The following is a 15,279-nucleotide window of genomic DNA, read 5'->3' on the forward strand; positions in this document are numbered from 1 at the left end:
ATGTTGTTGCTATTACAGAAACTTGGTTGAAGGATGGACAGGATTGGCAGATAAACGTTCCAGGATTTAGATGTTTCAGGCAGGATAGAGAGGGATGTAGAAGAGGTGGGGGAGTTGCACTGCTGGTTAAGAGGAATATCACAGCTGTACGACAGGAGGACACCTCGTTGGGCTCATGCAGCGAGGCAATATGGGTAGAGCTTTGGAGTAGGAAGGGTGCAGTCACAATGTTGGGGGTTTACTATAGGCCTCCCAATTGCCGGCGGGAGATTGAGGAACAGTTATGTAGGCAGATTTTGGAAAGATGTAAAAGCAATAGGGTTGTTGTGGTGGGTGATTTTAACTTTCCCTATATTGACTGGGAATCACTTAGTGCTAGGGGTTTGGATGGTGCAGAATTTGTAAGGTGCATCCAGAAGGGCTTCCTGAGACAATATGTAGATAGCCCAACTAGGGAAGGGGCAATACTGGACCTGGTATTAGGGAATGAACCCAGCCAGGTAGTCGAAGTTTCAGGAGGGGAGCATTTCGGGACCATAATTCAGTAAGTTTCAAGGTACTGGTGGATAAGGATAACATGAGTCCTCGGGTTAAGGTGCTTAATTGGGGGAAGGCTAATTATAACAATATTAGGCAGGAACTGAGGAATCTACACTGGAGGCGGATGTTTGAGGGCAAAACAACAACTGACATGTGGGGGGTTTTCAAACGTCAGTTGATAAGAACTCAGGACTGGCATGTTCCTGCTAGGATGAAGAATAAGCATGGCAAGTTTCAGGAACCTTGGATAACGAAGGATATTGTGAGATTAGTCAAAAAGAAAAGAGAAGCATGTGTAAGGGCTAGAAAGCTGGGAACAGATAAAGCCCGTGGAGAATATAAAGAAAGTAGAAAGAAACTTAAGCAACGAGTCAGGAGGGCTAAAAGGGGTCATGAAAAGTCATTGGCAACCAGGATTAAGGAAAATCCCAAGGCCTTTTATACATATGTGAAAAGCAAGAGGGTAGCCAAGGAAAGGGTAAACCCACTGAGGGACAGAGGTGGGAGCTGTGTGTGGAGCCAGAAGAAATGGGAGAGATACTAAATGAATACTTCTCATCAGTATTCACCAAAGAGAAGGACTTAGCAGTCGATTTGTCTAGGGAAGAGTATGTAGATAGCCTGGATCATGTTGAGATCAAAAAAGAGGAGGTGTTAGGCATCTTGAAGAACATTAAGGTGGATAAGTCCCCAGGGCCAGATTGGATCTACCCCACAGTACTGAGGGAAGCAAGGGAGAAGATTGCTGGGGCCTTGACAGAAATCTTTGTATCCTCACTGGCTACGGGTGAGGTCCCATAGGACTGGAGAATGGCCAATGTTGTTCCATTGTTTAAGAAAGGTAGCAGGGATAATCCAGGAAATTACAGGCCGGTGAGCCTTACGTCAGTGGTAGGGAAATTATTGGAGAAGATTCTTCGTGATAGGATTTACTACCATTTGGAAGCAAATAGGCGTATTAGTGAGAGGCAGCATTGTTTTGTGAAGGGGAGGTCGTGTCTCACTAACTTTATCGAGTTTTCGAGGAAGTGACAAAGATGATCTATGATGGAAGGGCAGTGGATGTTATCTACATGGATTTCAGTAAGGCCTTTGACAAGGTCCCTCATGGCAGACTGGTACAGAAGGTAAAGTCGCACAGGATCAGAGGTGAGCTGGCAAGATGGATACAGAATTGGCTTGGTCATAGAAAACAGAGGGTAGCTGTGGAAGGGTGTTTTTCTGAATGCAGAGCTGTGACTAGTGGAGTTCCACAGGGATCAGCACTGGGACCTTTGCTGTTTGTAGTATACGTAAATGATTTGGAGGAAAATGTAACTGGGCTAATTAGTAAGTTTGCAGATGAAACTAAGGTTGGAGGAGTTGCAGATAGTGAAGAGGATTGTCAAAGGATACAACGGGATATAGATGGGTTGGAGACTTGGACAGAGAAATGGCAGATGGAGGTTAATCTGGACAAATGTGAGGTAATGCGTTTTGGAAGGTCTAATACAGGCAGGAATTATACAGTAAATGGCAGAACCCTTAAGTGCATTGACAGGTAGAGGGATCTGGGTGTACAGGTCCACAGGTCACTGGAAGTGGCAACGCAGGTGGATAAGGTAGTCAGGAAGGCATATGGCATGCTTGCCTTCATCAGCAGGGGTATTGAGTATAAAATCTGGGAAGTCATGCTGCAGCTGTATAGAACCTTGGTTAGGCCACACTTGGAATATTGGGTGCAATTTTGGTCGCCACATTACCAGAAGTATATGGAGGTGTTGGAGAGGGTGCAGAGGAGGTTTACCAGGATGCTGCCTGGTCTAGATGTTATTAGCTATGAGGAGAGGTTGGAGAAACTCAGATTGTTCTCACTAGAGCGACGGAGATTGAGGGGCGACTAGATAGAAGTTTACAAAATTATGAGTGGCATGGACAGAGTAGATAGTCAGAAGCTTTTTCCCAGGGTGGAAGAGTCAAATCCTAGGGGACATAGATTTAAGTTGAGAGGAGAAAACTTTAGAGGAGATGTGTGGGGCAAGTTTTTTATGCAGAGGGTAGTGAGTGTCTGGAATTCGCTGCCACAGGAGGTGGTGAAAGCAGGTACGATAGTGGTGTTTAAGTGGCAGCTTGACAAATACATGCATAGAATGGGAATAGAGGGATACGGACCCCAGAAGTGCAAAATGTTTTAGTTGGGCAATATGATCAGCGCAGGCTTGGAGGGCCGAAGGGCCTGTTCCTGTGCTGTCCTTTTCTTTGTTCTTTGTTCTTTGTTGATATAAGTCATGCTTATCAACAATAGAGAAGGCCTCCCAGGAAGTTGTCACAATTAATATCCACAAGGGGTTGTACCAATATACTCAATTACCTTTCAGCGACTCCTCAGCTTGCGCCATCATCCAGAGAACAATGGAAAGTTTACTGCAGGAACTGCCCCATGTTGTAGTTTATTCAGATGATGTTCTGGTGACAGGGCTCACCGAAAAGGAGCATTTGGCGAACTTAGAAGCAATCTTAATACTTTTCTTGCAGGCTAGAGTGCATTTAAAAAAAAGAGAAGTGCAAGTTCCAAGCGAGGGAGGTAATCTATTTGGGTCACCAGGTAGATTCTCAGGGCCTCCACCCAGTTGAGGAAAAAGTGAGAGCCTTAAGAGAGGCACCTGCGCCAAAGAGCACCACCAAGCTCAAATGATTCTTAGGAAATGATCAATTATTATGGGCGGTTTTTACTCAATTTGTCTACTGAACTGGCGCCGCTGTATTCTCTACTCAAGAAGAACCAACGTTGGTCTTGGGAGGCACCCCAAAAAGAAGCTTTCATTAAGGTGAAACAATTGCTGCACTTGTCCAACCTATTAATCTATTTTGACTAGGGGGAAGAACTAGTGTTGACAGGTGACACGTTGCCCTACGGAGTGGGAGCAGCGCTCTCCCATCGGATGGACGATGGCACGGATTGGCCTATAGTTTGTGTGTCAATAACACTCACCAGCAGAAAAGTGATACAGATATAAAAAGAAGGCCTGTCAGTCATCTTTGGTGTCAAGAAATTTCACCAGAACGTACATGGTCATCATTTTATTATCGTTTCTGACCATAAGCCTTTGCGAGGATTGTTCAGTGAGGACAAGGCTTATACCACCCATAGTCTCAAGCAAGAGTACAGAGATGGGCCCTGATTCTGGCAGCATACGAGTATGCTTTTGTACATAGGCCTGGAAATCAAATTGCAAACTCCAATGCACTGAATCATTTGCCTTTACAAGAAAATGATGAAGATGTCCCAGTTCCACAAGAACGCATGTTATTGTTAAATTTCTTAGACTCATCACCAGTGTGCTGAACAGATCAGAAACTGGGCAAGTGGGAACCCAGTTCTATCGCAAGTATGAGAACAAGCGCTTCATGATTTGTCACAAGAACCTGTATCTGATTAAATGAAACGGTACTTCAGCAGAAGGCATGATATAACCAGCCAGGATGGTATTCTGTTGTGGGGAGCACAAGTGATAGTTACTCCAAAGGGGAGAAAGCCATCGTTAATTTAACTACATGTTGCACATCCAGGAATATCTCGAATGAAGCCCATAGCACGCAGCTATCTATGGTGGTTTGGAATGGATGGAGAAATAGAGAGCTTAGTGAAGAATTGTGTGCGGTGTCAGTGAGGGAAGTGGCCATGCATTCAGGAAACCATTCCTCTGAAATTGAGACAGATCAGGCTCATGCGCATTGATATGCTTGGAGCCGGGCCTTTAGCTTATCTGCCCACTCAAGCAATGCAGAATCTTCAAAGTGCCATCAGGTGCTCCAGAGCTTCCCCCACTTCCCGGCACAGACGGCAGAACAATTGGACGACTGCACATGTTGTACAATCTCCTTGCTAAAGCCGGCCATGGAGCAGCCACTGCTGGAAGCACTCACAGCCTCTTGCAATGTCAGCATCCCGGTTTGGACCAGTCTCCCCCATGGTTCAAGTTAACAGGGCAGCCATGCAGCGCACTAATCTCTGGCTACTCAAGAGCCAGTGCTCTCTGGGAAGCATTAAGGGGCCATCACACTTAACATGTTCTTTGTACACCCAAGCTAACCACGTGTCTCTCTCTCTCTTTCATCCTGCAGGAGGAGTACATCAGGATCATGGAGCCTGGTGAACTGGCTGTATGCCTGATAGCTTACAGAGCATGAAGACGACAAGAGGTGAGAGAGACTGAGGCTCCTGGCTGCACAGAGACAGGAGCAGCAACCTCAGGAAGAAGGGAAGGCTGAGGTTCCCACACACACTGCTCAAGAGCCACAGCGAGCCATCACTGGTCAGCACCTAGCTAGACTGAGGGCCTATAGACGCTGCCTTTCATTCCTGCAGATGACTGAGAACCAGTGTCACTGAAGACTGCACATATCTAGGGAACTGGTCGGTCACAACTGCCAGCTATTGTAGGATTTGGTGCCACGGGGACATGGAGGGCATCCACTGCCACTGGCTGTGAAAGTGACAGTGGCGCTCAATTTCTATGCCAGTGGCTCCTTTCAGGGCTCCACACGTGACCTCTGTGGGATATCACAAGCCTCCGCCCACAAATACATCCATGAGGTCACAGATACCATCTTTGTGATGGCCACACAGCTTTGTGCATTTCGCCTGGGACCAGGACAGCCAGAATGCAAGAGCGATTGGTTTTGCCCAGATCTTAGGTTTCCCACAGGTGCAGGGTGCAATTGACTGCACTCAGGTCTCCGCCACAACACATGGTCGACTACATCAACTGCAGTGACTTCCACTCACTGAACGTGCAGCTGGTGTGCGACCACCAGAAATGCATCCTGCAGGTGTGCACACAGTTTCCAGGGACTGTGCACGACTCCTACATCCTGAGTCAGTCACAGGTCCGTGCAGTCTTCCAGGATCCACAGAGGCGGCAGGGATGGCTCCTCGGGGACAAGAGCTGCCCACAGAGGCCGTGGCTGATGACACCCGTGCAGCATCCTCAGACTGCAGCAGAGCAAAGGTATAATGAGGCTCATACTGCAACTCACAACCTGGTGGAGCAAACCATCGGGATGCTGAAAATGAGGTTCCGGTGCCTGGACTGGTTTGCTGGAACCCTGCAATACAGTCCACAGAGGGTGTCATGCATTGTCATCATCGGCAGCACCCTTTGCTACCTGGCGCAGCAACAGGGAGACGAGCTGGCTGAGGAGGAGATGGAGGAACCGCTCACCTCCTCCGATGAGGAGGATGTCGATAGGGATGAGGGTGAGGAGGTCCTCGGAGGTGACGATGATGGGATTGAGGCCCTTACACTGGCTCGACGAGGCAGGTGCTCTCGGGAGGCCCTTATAGCTGATAGATTTGTGGAGGATGATCATGCCATGCAGTGAGGTGACCCCATAGTTCCTCACATTTGTGAATCTTTGACTCCAGTCTGGCTTATGGCAGCGCCAATACACTCTGTGAGAATTCTCCTGTCATGGAGATTCAGGGGAGGCCCCAATAGTTGCTTGATTGTAGGAGGATGGTGACAACATTCAGGGAGGACCCTCCATAGATCTTCACATGGTCTCTGAGAATGTCTGACTCCTGTCTGGCCGAGGGTAGAATGCTTGTGCTCTGTGATCAGGGTCATGAACCCTTAAAAGCACCTCATCCTTTCTCACTTCAGCACTTGAGCCCTTCAGGGGCACAGCATCACTGGTCACAGATGCTGAAGAGATGGGGGCCAGCCCCACCTTAAAGGTGCTGAGAGCACCCAGAGAGAATGAGGGAACTCTGGCACTACATTCTAGCAACAATGACCAGCACCACCGAGGTGCAGGTATCAGTAATGTTTCCAGGGAGTGTGAGGCTGGACCATAACTTTGGTCTGAAGGCAGCACAGACACAGGGAAGAGGCCCTGGACTGAGAAACCTGCCTTTATCTTGTGCAGAAAGGTTTCACATCTGAGTGACAAGAACACTGCTCATCAAGGAGCCACAGGCAGAGAGACATTCTTGGGAGTTTATTGACAATAGTGAACAATATGTACAAGTGATTAACACCTGTGCTCAAGCTGTGTAACTAAGTCTCCTTAACTTTTCTAACTCTGCCGCTATGTCTTGGTGCTCCCTGGACGGGCACAGGAGAGGTGTGATGACTTTGGCAGGCGTCCTCTGGAGGGCACAGACTTGGAGGGCCCTGGCCTGCTTTTGGGGCCCTGATGTATGGCAGTGGCACCCTCCTCGGCCTGTGGAGCTGGAGCTGCTGAGCTCAGCGGAAGAGGGGAGTCAGATGGGCTGGACACTCAGAGTCGCCTGGATGGATGGGCCCGGGGGAGGGTGCACCTCCTCTCTATGGGTGCCCAGGGGCCTCAGGCTGACTCCTTGAGGAGAAGGGGAAGCTAGAGTGAGACCGAGCTGCCCTGCACCCCTCTTGTGTACACACTGTTGGAGGCCAAATATGGCATCATTGATGGAGTTGAGCCCACGCAACAGTGCAGGAGTGAAGTCCTGGACCAAGGTCTCCATGGCAGCTGCCATCCTACCAGTGTTGACCACGGTGCGTTGACATGCCAGTGCTATCGCTTCAGACTGAAGGCGGACAGACTCCTCCACCGTGCCTTGCAACCTGAGGAGTGCAGCGGACATCCCTTCCCGATGTTCCCGAGCTTGCCTTTGCAGCTCCAGCTACTGTGACATGACCGAGTCCAGAGGCTCATCATCTGACTCGGACTCAGCAAATTTCTGGTCTCCAGCAGCCCTCTGAGGGCTGGGGACCTGGGGAGACCCTGCCCCTGCCTGCTGTGGATCAGAAAGTGTGGTGTGCACACCAGATTATGATCCTAAAGCTAGGCCCCACCGAGGTGTGTGCCTCTGCGCTGGTGGAGGGTGTGGGTGAGCGCTGTGACGGGACTTCAGGGAGGGTGCCTCCAGATTCCTCTTCAAAGGTTTCTTCAGTGCTTGATTGGAGGCCCTGGGTCATGGACTCTGTCGGATGTTTGGCAGATGTGCCTGTGAAAGCAAGGAGAGATAACTAGTGCATGGCAGTGGCCTGTGAAACAGGACACATCACGCACAGCATTGTGTCTGATGGATGTTGCACAGCTGGATCCTGACTTAGTTGAGCATCGCCGATCTCAACGTCAGCACAGGACCGGTCCCGGTCATCGCCGGCTGGCTGGATGGCTCTGTTTTCAAAATCCGTGAGGACCTTGATTTCGGGCATTCCGCTTCCAGTCTGTGACCTCTCCCTCTCGTGTGCCAGCTTGTCCTGCACGGATAGGGATTGAGAAAGTGTAAGCAGGACGCCTGCCGGGCCAGATGATAAGTCTGCCTGGCCTGTGTGGGTGGTGAGTGGTCCCATGGAGGGGATGAAGACAATGAAGGTGAGTGTGAAAGAGTGAATGGTGATGTCCCTTGAACCGGCAGTGAATGACGGCCCTGTGGGTGTGTGATGGGTTTATGAGTGTGTGAGTTGGGAGTGATGTGAAGAGTGACTTACCCTGGCGGAAAGTGGAGATCATTTATCCTCTTGCGGCACTGGGTGGCTGTCTTCTTTGGCAGGGCATTGGCACTAACCACCACTGCCACCGCCTCCCAAGCCGGGTTAGTGCTATTACTGCCCATCCTGCAGCCAGAGCGGGGGTAGAGACATCCCAGAGGGCCTCCACGGCATCCAAAAGTTGCTTGAGAGTCGCTGAACCTGGGGGCCGCAGTCTTCTTCAGTTTCAGGGCCATGTCTTCCATGCAGCAGTGGTGGGCTGGAAGCCCAGATGTGTGCATGTGGCTGGATTTTGAATATGACGTCCGGCGTGATGGAAGGTGGACGAATGAGAGCCTGCCCACCAAGGAAATGGCACGTTCCCTGGGAGTGTATAAATAAGGTGACGGGTTTGGAATGAAAAGGCGTGAAAACCCGCCATCACGGTGGGTGGGTCTGTGCTAAATTTCTGTCAAGGATCCGGCGGTGAAGCAGGAAAAGCCCAGAGCAGATTCATGCTCTAAAATGGGTTTCAGCACATTTCACCCAAACAATAGACCCACGGAGCATAGCATGACACGTCTGGCTCCAGTTGGAAATTGTCTTAGCCCTGCGAGCAGAGTTGATATCCTAGTGTGCCCGCCAGTTGCTTATGCTTTTTCTATCCTACATATGGAACCCTTTCAAATTCGTTTCCAGGATGTGGGTATTACTGGCAAGGCAAGCATTTATTACCCTTCCTTAGTTGCCTTGAGAAGGTGCTTCTGGGCAGCCTTCTTGAATCACTACAGTCCATATACTCCCACGGAGTTGTTAAGTAGGGAGGGCCAGGATTTCCAAAACCCGGGGCCATAACTGTAACATTGTCAATAATAAATCCAACAGGGAATTCAGGCGAAACTGCTTCATCCTGAGAGTGGTGAGAAGATGAAAATTGCCACAACATGGGGCATTGGGGCATTTGGGGCAAATAGCATAGATAGGGAAAGCTAAATTGGTGCATGGGGGTGAAAGGAATCGAAGGATATGCTGATAATGTGGTACAAAGTAGAGACTTGTGCAGAGCAGGCATGCCAAATGGACTGCTTGTGTGCTGTAAATACTTATATAAGTTTGCCAGAGCAAGATTGAAAGAACAACAATGTAAATCCACATCCAAGAATAAGTATATTCAAACATGCTTGAATCCAAAAACAATTCCTGAGAAACATGCAAAGTTTTCCACTGCCTCTGACCAAATTCCAGGCATTATTCCAATTCTAGCTGTGAGCATGTGTCTAACATAGGTGAGGAGCTGGAGTGTGTGACTGTGCCAAGTTCTGAACAGTAAGCTTGACTTCTGTCATCTGCTCTGGTGTTTTCTATGAAACTCAGTTCATGTCCTGTTAACTTTGGTTTGCAGGTGGTTGGTTTTTTAACGTTTGGTTAATAATTTTTTTTCTTTAGCTTCTGAAGTTACTTTTCCTGAAAGCTACACTTCTCTGCTAGGAAAGCCCTGTGTGAAAAAAAAACAATGTCAGGTTGCAGATGGTGGGAAAAAAAATCCAATGGCGTTCAAACAGAACAACGATCTGAAGGTTTTGTTTGGGAGTTTTATTTGTGAGTAAACTATTAAATACATTTACGAATCAAAAAAAGTTGGAAGTACACAAGGGTAAAGGACAGAGACAGGTTTTAAGTTTCACCTGTACACTGTTTATCAGAATGCACTGAGAAAGTCAGAACCTGTTTTTCTCCCTACAGATTTTAAAGGCCTTTTCTAAGCTTCCAGCATTTTCTGCATTTTCAGCATTTTGAGTTTATGCTTTTTATTGTAGTCTATGAATCTGTTTCACTTGTGGGGAAAGTGGGAAGCTGGTCTTTTTCAACTCACTCTGGTGGGAGTGTGACAAATGGCCGCAAATTAGGATTGGACCAAAAATATGCTGGGAACTAATTTCTCGGGGAGTTTCTGTGAGGAAGCCTCGCATCACAAGCAAGGCCAGGGGTGTGGGAGGGACATGGTATGGACGCCTAGGCTGGGAGTTTCCATGTCACTTGCTTTGTGAGATACTGGTGGGCTGGTACATCAAGTGAAAGTGAGCCGATTGGTGGAAGTGGACCCAGTTGAGAATCAAGGCCTGGATTGTGGTCCGCAGTCACAGAGATTGAAGAAATTTCTTGAGGACGTGGTTTGGGCTAAGGAGTCTTTTTGCTCCAGAGTGGGGGAATCTGCTACTGTCCCATTGTGTACAGCACAATTCCCTCTACAGGGTGGCTGGTGGCCAAGGTATGCTCCTAGTGTGTCGGTGCTGGCACAAGTTATGCAAATTTGGTTCTCCCTTTGACCCTGCAAATATCGAATAGGCCACTGTTCAACGTCACCAGGCAAATCCCAGCAGTTTTGTCAGGATCAAAGATCTATTGGTTTGCGTTCATTATATTTTCAAGAAAGTAAATATCTCCTTTCAGGAGGTGCACCTTCATTGAGAAAGTGTATTTAGCACCGCCTTAATCAGGATGTTGTGCGACAGGGAGGAAAGGTACGCCATATTTTTATCAAAATAACAACATTGTCCACGGATGTGATATTTAAATCCTGCTTTCTTGATCAAAGTTTGCCGAATACCTTTTTGTTTGACGAAATATTGGTCATTGTTTTGACAGTGCTTCAATTTCTTTTTCTTTAAGACCCTCTGTCAACCCCATCTCTTTGATCATGTTTTTTGTCATGCCTTTTAATTACTTCTTTAGCCTAGCATCCTTTTCTTCCATTACACCTCTGTTTAGAGCTCAGAAAACATTTCTGCATTAAAGATGCGATATAAATGTTCTTGTTGCAAGACATTTCTTACGTACATAGTTGCAGATGTGACATTGATGATCTCCTGCACAAGATGGGACTGGGTCTCTATTTCGGAAAATTTCATACATGATTGTAAGGGCTCAAAATGTTTTAAGTTATCATGTACAGGTGTTTTTTTCTGTCAGATGTTTACAGAACCTACGCTTCCCCTCCTTGAAATGTGATTGTTGCCCCTGTAACAAGGTTTCACTTATTGTTTGTGCAGAAAGCCTTTTAGAGTTTTGCCTTTTTTGTGGACACATTGTGGCTTTTTGAAGAAATCGCTTCTGTAAAGTTGGCAAAGATGTTTGCAGCGTACAAGTGGGTATTTTTATGTTTACCTTTTGACGTATTTACATTTTGACCTGTTTTCTTTTGGTTGTCTTTGGTGGCTTAGAAACTACTTCAAATCCTTGTCATAACAAGCATCCTGTTCACATTGTGATGTGCTGGTTGGCAGAAAAAAGTACATTTTTCTTGCAATAGTAATATCAGGTTTCACAGCCACAGTTTACTATGTGCCAATAAAGGAATATTATTACTAAAGATTAAATTGTTCAATGTAAGCAGGCTATATTTAAGTAACATAGTGATGACTTCTCTGAAGTACCTTTGAAGTTTCATTTGATGAGTTACCCATCTTAAAAACTGAATGTTTTTGAAATCTGTTTTGATCAGTGTTGTGATCACGTGTATCTGTATTCATAAAAGGCTTGAATCTGAAGTAGCTTCTATTCTCTATTATTTATTGCCCTGATTTTCTATCATAGTTACACTTTCACCACCAAATACTTTTTCTATCAATGTCCCTGACCACCCCTTGCTGACCTCCCAGCCTCTACCCATCAGAAAGTCCAACTTATCCAAAGTGCAACTGCCCGAATTATTCTGCCCCATATATGCCCCTCACCCCTACTCTCATGTGATCTAAAATAAAAACTGAAAATGACTGAAAAGCTCAGCAGGTCTGGCAGCATCTGTGGAGAGAGAAACAGAGTCAAACTTTCAGGTCAACATCCCTCTTCTTCAGAGCTGAAGAGCTAAATGTGATGGACTTTATGCTGTTTAAAAGGGGGTGGAACAGGTGCAGGGGATTGGTGGGAGCTAAGGAGAGATTGACAAAGATGTCATGGACACAGGACAAAGGGAGCGTTAATAGTAGTGTTAAAGACTAAAGAAGGTGCTGATAGTGGCATAAAGGTAAGATAGCAGAATCTGTTAATAGCAGAACAAGGGTCAGAAATCTGTGAAAGCAAAACATAAAAACAAAGGACAGGTGGCCATGTGGGTGGAGTGTGGGGAGGGAGTGGGGTGGGGGAAAAAAGATAGAGAAAAAAAATTTAAATGAATAACTAAATAAATAAAAAAAATTAAAAATGGAATGAAGAAGGGATAAAGATGAAGGAGAGAGATCATGGTCTGAAGCCGTTGAACTCAATATTCAGTCTGGAAGGCTGTAAAGTGCCCAGTTGGAAGATGAGGTGTTGTTCCTCCAGTTTGCGTTGGGCTTCACTGGAACAATGCAGCAAGCCAAGGATGGACATGTGGGCATGAGAGCAGGGTGGTGTGTTGAAATGGCAAGCAACAGGAAGGTCTGGGTCATGCTTGCGGATTGAGCGAAGGTGTTCTGCAAAGCGGTCACCCAGTCTGCGTTTAGCCTCCCCAATGAAGAGGAGACTGCATTGGGAGCAGCAAATACAGTGGACCAAATTGAAGGAGGGAATGGTCCCTATCGAATGCTGACTTGGAGTGGGGGTCAGTGAGGGGCTGAGGGGAAGATGTGTTTGGTGATGGCATCATACTGGAGTTGGCAGAAATGGCAGAGGATGATCCTTTGAATGCGGAGGCTGGTGGGGTCTATGAGGACAAGGGGGGCCCTCTCATGGTTCTGGGAAGGAGGGGAAGGGGTAAGGGCAGAGATGTGGGAAATGGCTCAGATACAGTTGAAGGCCCTGTCAACCACAGTGTGGAGGGCAATCATCAGCTAAGGAAAAAGGAAGACGTGTCAGAAGTGCCATATTGGAAAGTAGCATTATTGGATCAGATGCGACAGAGGTGAAGGAACTGAGAGAATGGGATGGAGTCCTTACAGGAAGCAGGGTGTGAGGAGCTGTAGTCGAGGTAGCTGTGGGAGTTGGTAGGCTTGTAATGAATATTGATAGACAGTCTATTACCAAAATTGGAGACAGAGAGGTCAAGGAAGGGAAGGGAAGTGTCGGAGATGGATGATGTGAAGGTGAGGGGTGGAAATTGGAAGCAAAATAGATCATATTTTCCAGGTCCAGACGAGATCATGAAGTGGCTTAATGTTTAGTGGCGGGGTCATGGTACAAGGGAAGGTAGGAGGAAGCACCTGAGAGTTGACACTCAGTCTCTGCGAGGTTGAGGTCAGTACACCAGACAACAACAGCACTACCCTTATCAGCAGGTTTGATAACAGAGTCAAGGTTGGGACTGAGGGAATGGAGTGCAGCAAGTTAAGAAGGAGACAGGTTGGAGTGGGTGAGAGGAGCAGAGAAATTAACACAGCTGATGTCACGCCGACAGTTCTCAAAGAAAAGATAAAGTGCAGTTAAGAGGCCAAAGGGAAGGGTCCAGGTAGAGGGAGCATACTTCAGGCAGGTGAAATGGTCCATTGAACAGGGGGAGGATTCCTGCCCAAAGAAGTGAGCATGGAAACAAAGGTGACAGAAGAAGAGTTCAGCATTGTACTGAGCCCAAAATTAATTGAGGATGATGCTGAGTCCTTTGTTGAGTACAGAACATTCAGCATCAGAGAGGAGAAGGTCAGAGGGTATAGTGAATACACGGTGAGGGCTAATATTAGAAGAAGGGATGGGTCAGAGGGATGGGAAGGGGTAGTGACTTCCTGATGGGCTTTAATATCAATAAGTTGTTGGATCTTGTGTTCTTTAACACCTGAAATGAAGAGGAAAAGTTTCTTGTTAAGGCATCAGGTGAGACAAAGAATAAGACGAAACTGGGGACAAGGACAGCTTTGAGATAGGGTGAGGCAGTGCTGCTGGAGGGAGGGGTTGCGAGTGTTCATATGGCAGCACATGGCACTGATTGTGGATCTCAGGAAGCGACAAGACAGTCCGAGGAATGGTGAATGTCCCAGAGATATCTGTAATCCTGAGTGGGTTTGAAACATGAGGGATTGAACTTCAGTTGGAATCCACGTTGGGTAAGGTGGAGACGGAGAAAGTCACTGAGGAAGGAGATATTGCTGTGAAAGCAAGTTTTGGTAAACACCTTGTCAAACACCAGGAGGGAAATGGAAAGCAATGAAGGTGAACATGGTGAAAGGGACAAACAGAAATCCAGTCAATGAGAAGAGAAGAACCAAGAACCAAGCTTGTTCCTGCCCCACGGAACTCATTTCTTCCTACCTTGACTCCAGTCTCTCTCCCCTTTTCCAGTCTCTTCCCGCTTACATTTATGATTCCCATGAGGCCTCTTCATATGGACATCCAGTCCCTCTATACCTCCATTCCCCAGCAAGATGGTCTGAGGCCTCCCTGTTTCTTCCTGGAACAGAGGCCTGAACAATCTCCATCCAGCACCACTCCCCTTCGCCTGGTTCAACTTGTTCCCTCACTGAACAATTTCTCCTTAAACTCGTCTCACTTCCTCCAATAAAAGGTGTGGCTATGGACACCAGATGGCCCCAACAATGCCTGATTTTTTAGGGGTATGTGGAGCATTCCTTGTTCAGTCCTATTCAGGCCCCCTCAAACAACTCTTTATTTCAGTAAATCATTGACTGTTTCGGTGCTGCTTCATGCTCTCATCTGGACCTGGAAAAATGTATTCATTTTGCTTCCAATTTCCACCCCTCTATCACCTTCACATCCACCTCCGACACTTCCCTTCCCTTCCTTGACCTCTCTGTCTCCATTTCTGGTGCTAGACTGTCCGTCAATATTCGTTCATTTGTCACTTTTCACCCCACCAGCCTCCACATTCAAAGGATCATCCTCCGTCATTTCCGCCAACTCCAGCATGATGCCACCACCAAACACATCCTCCCCTCACTCCCCAGCATTCCACAGGGACCATTCCCTCTGGGACACCCCGGTCCACTCCTCCATCATCCTGAACACCTCATCCCCTTCCCATGGCACCTTCCCATGCAATCGCAGAAGGTGCAACACCTGCCCCTTTATTTCCTCCCTCCTCACCATTCAAGGCCCCAAACACTCCTTTCACGGGAAGCAGTGCTTCATTTGCACCTCCTTCAATTTGGTCTCCTGCATTTGCTGTTGCCAATGCAATCTCCCCTCCACTGGGGAGACGGAACCCAGATTGTATGACCGCTTTGCGCAGCAACATTGTTCAGTCCACGAGCAGGACCCAGACCTTCTTGTTGCTTGCCGTTTCAACACACCATCTTGCTTTCTTGCCCACGTGTCCATCCTTGGCCTGCTAGCGTTCCAGTGAAGCCCAGTGCAAACTGCAGGAACAGCACCTCAT

This window comes from Carcharodon carcharias, chromosome 16 (genome assembly GCF_017639515.1).
Source record: "Carcharodon carcharias isolate sCarCar2 chromosome 16, sCarCar2.pri, whole genome shotgun sequence".
NCBI classification, from domain to species: Eukaryota; Metazoa; Chordata; class Chondrichthyes; order Lamniformes; family Lamnidae; genus Carcharodon; species Carcharodon carcharias.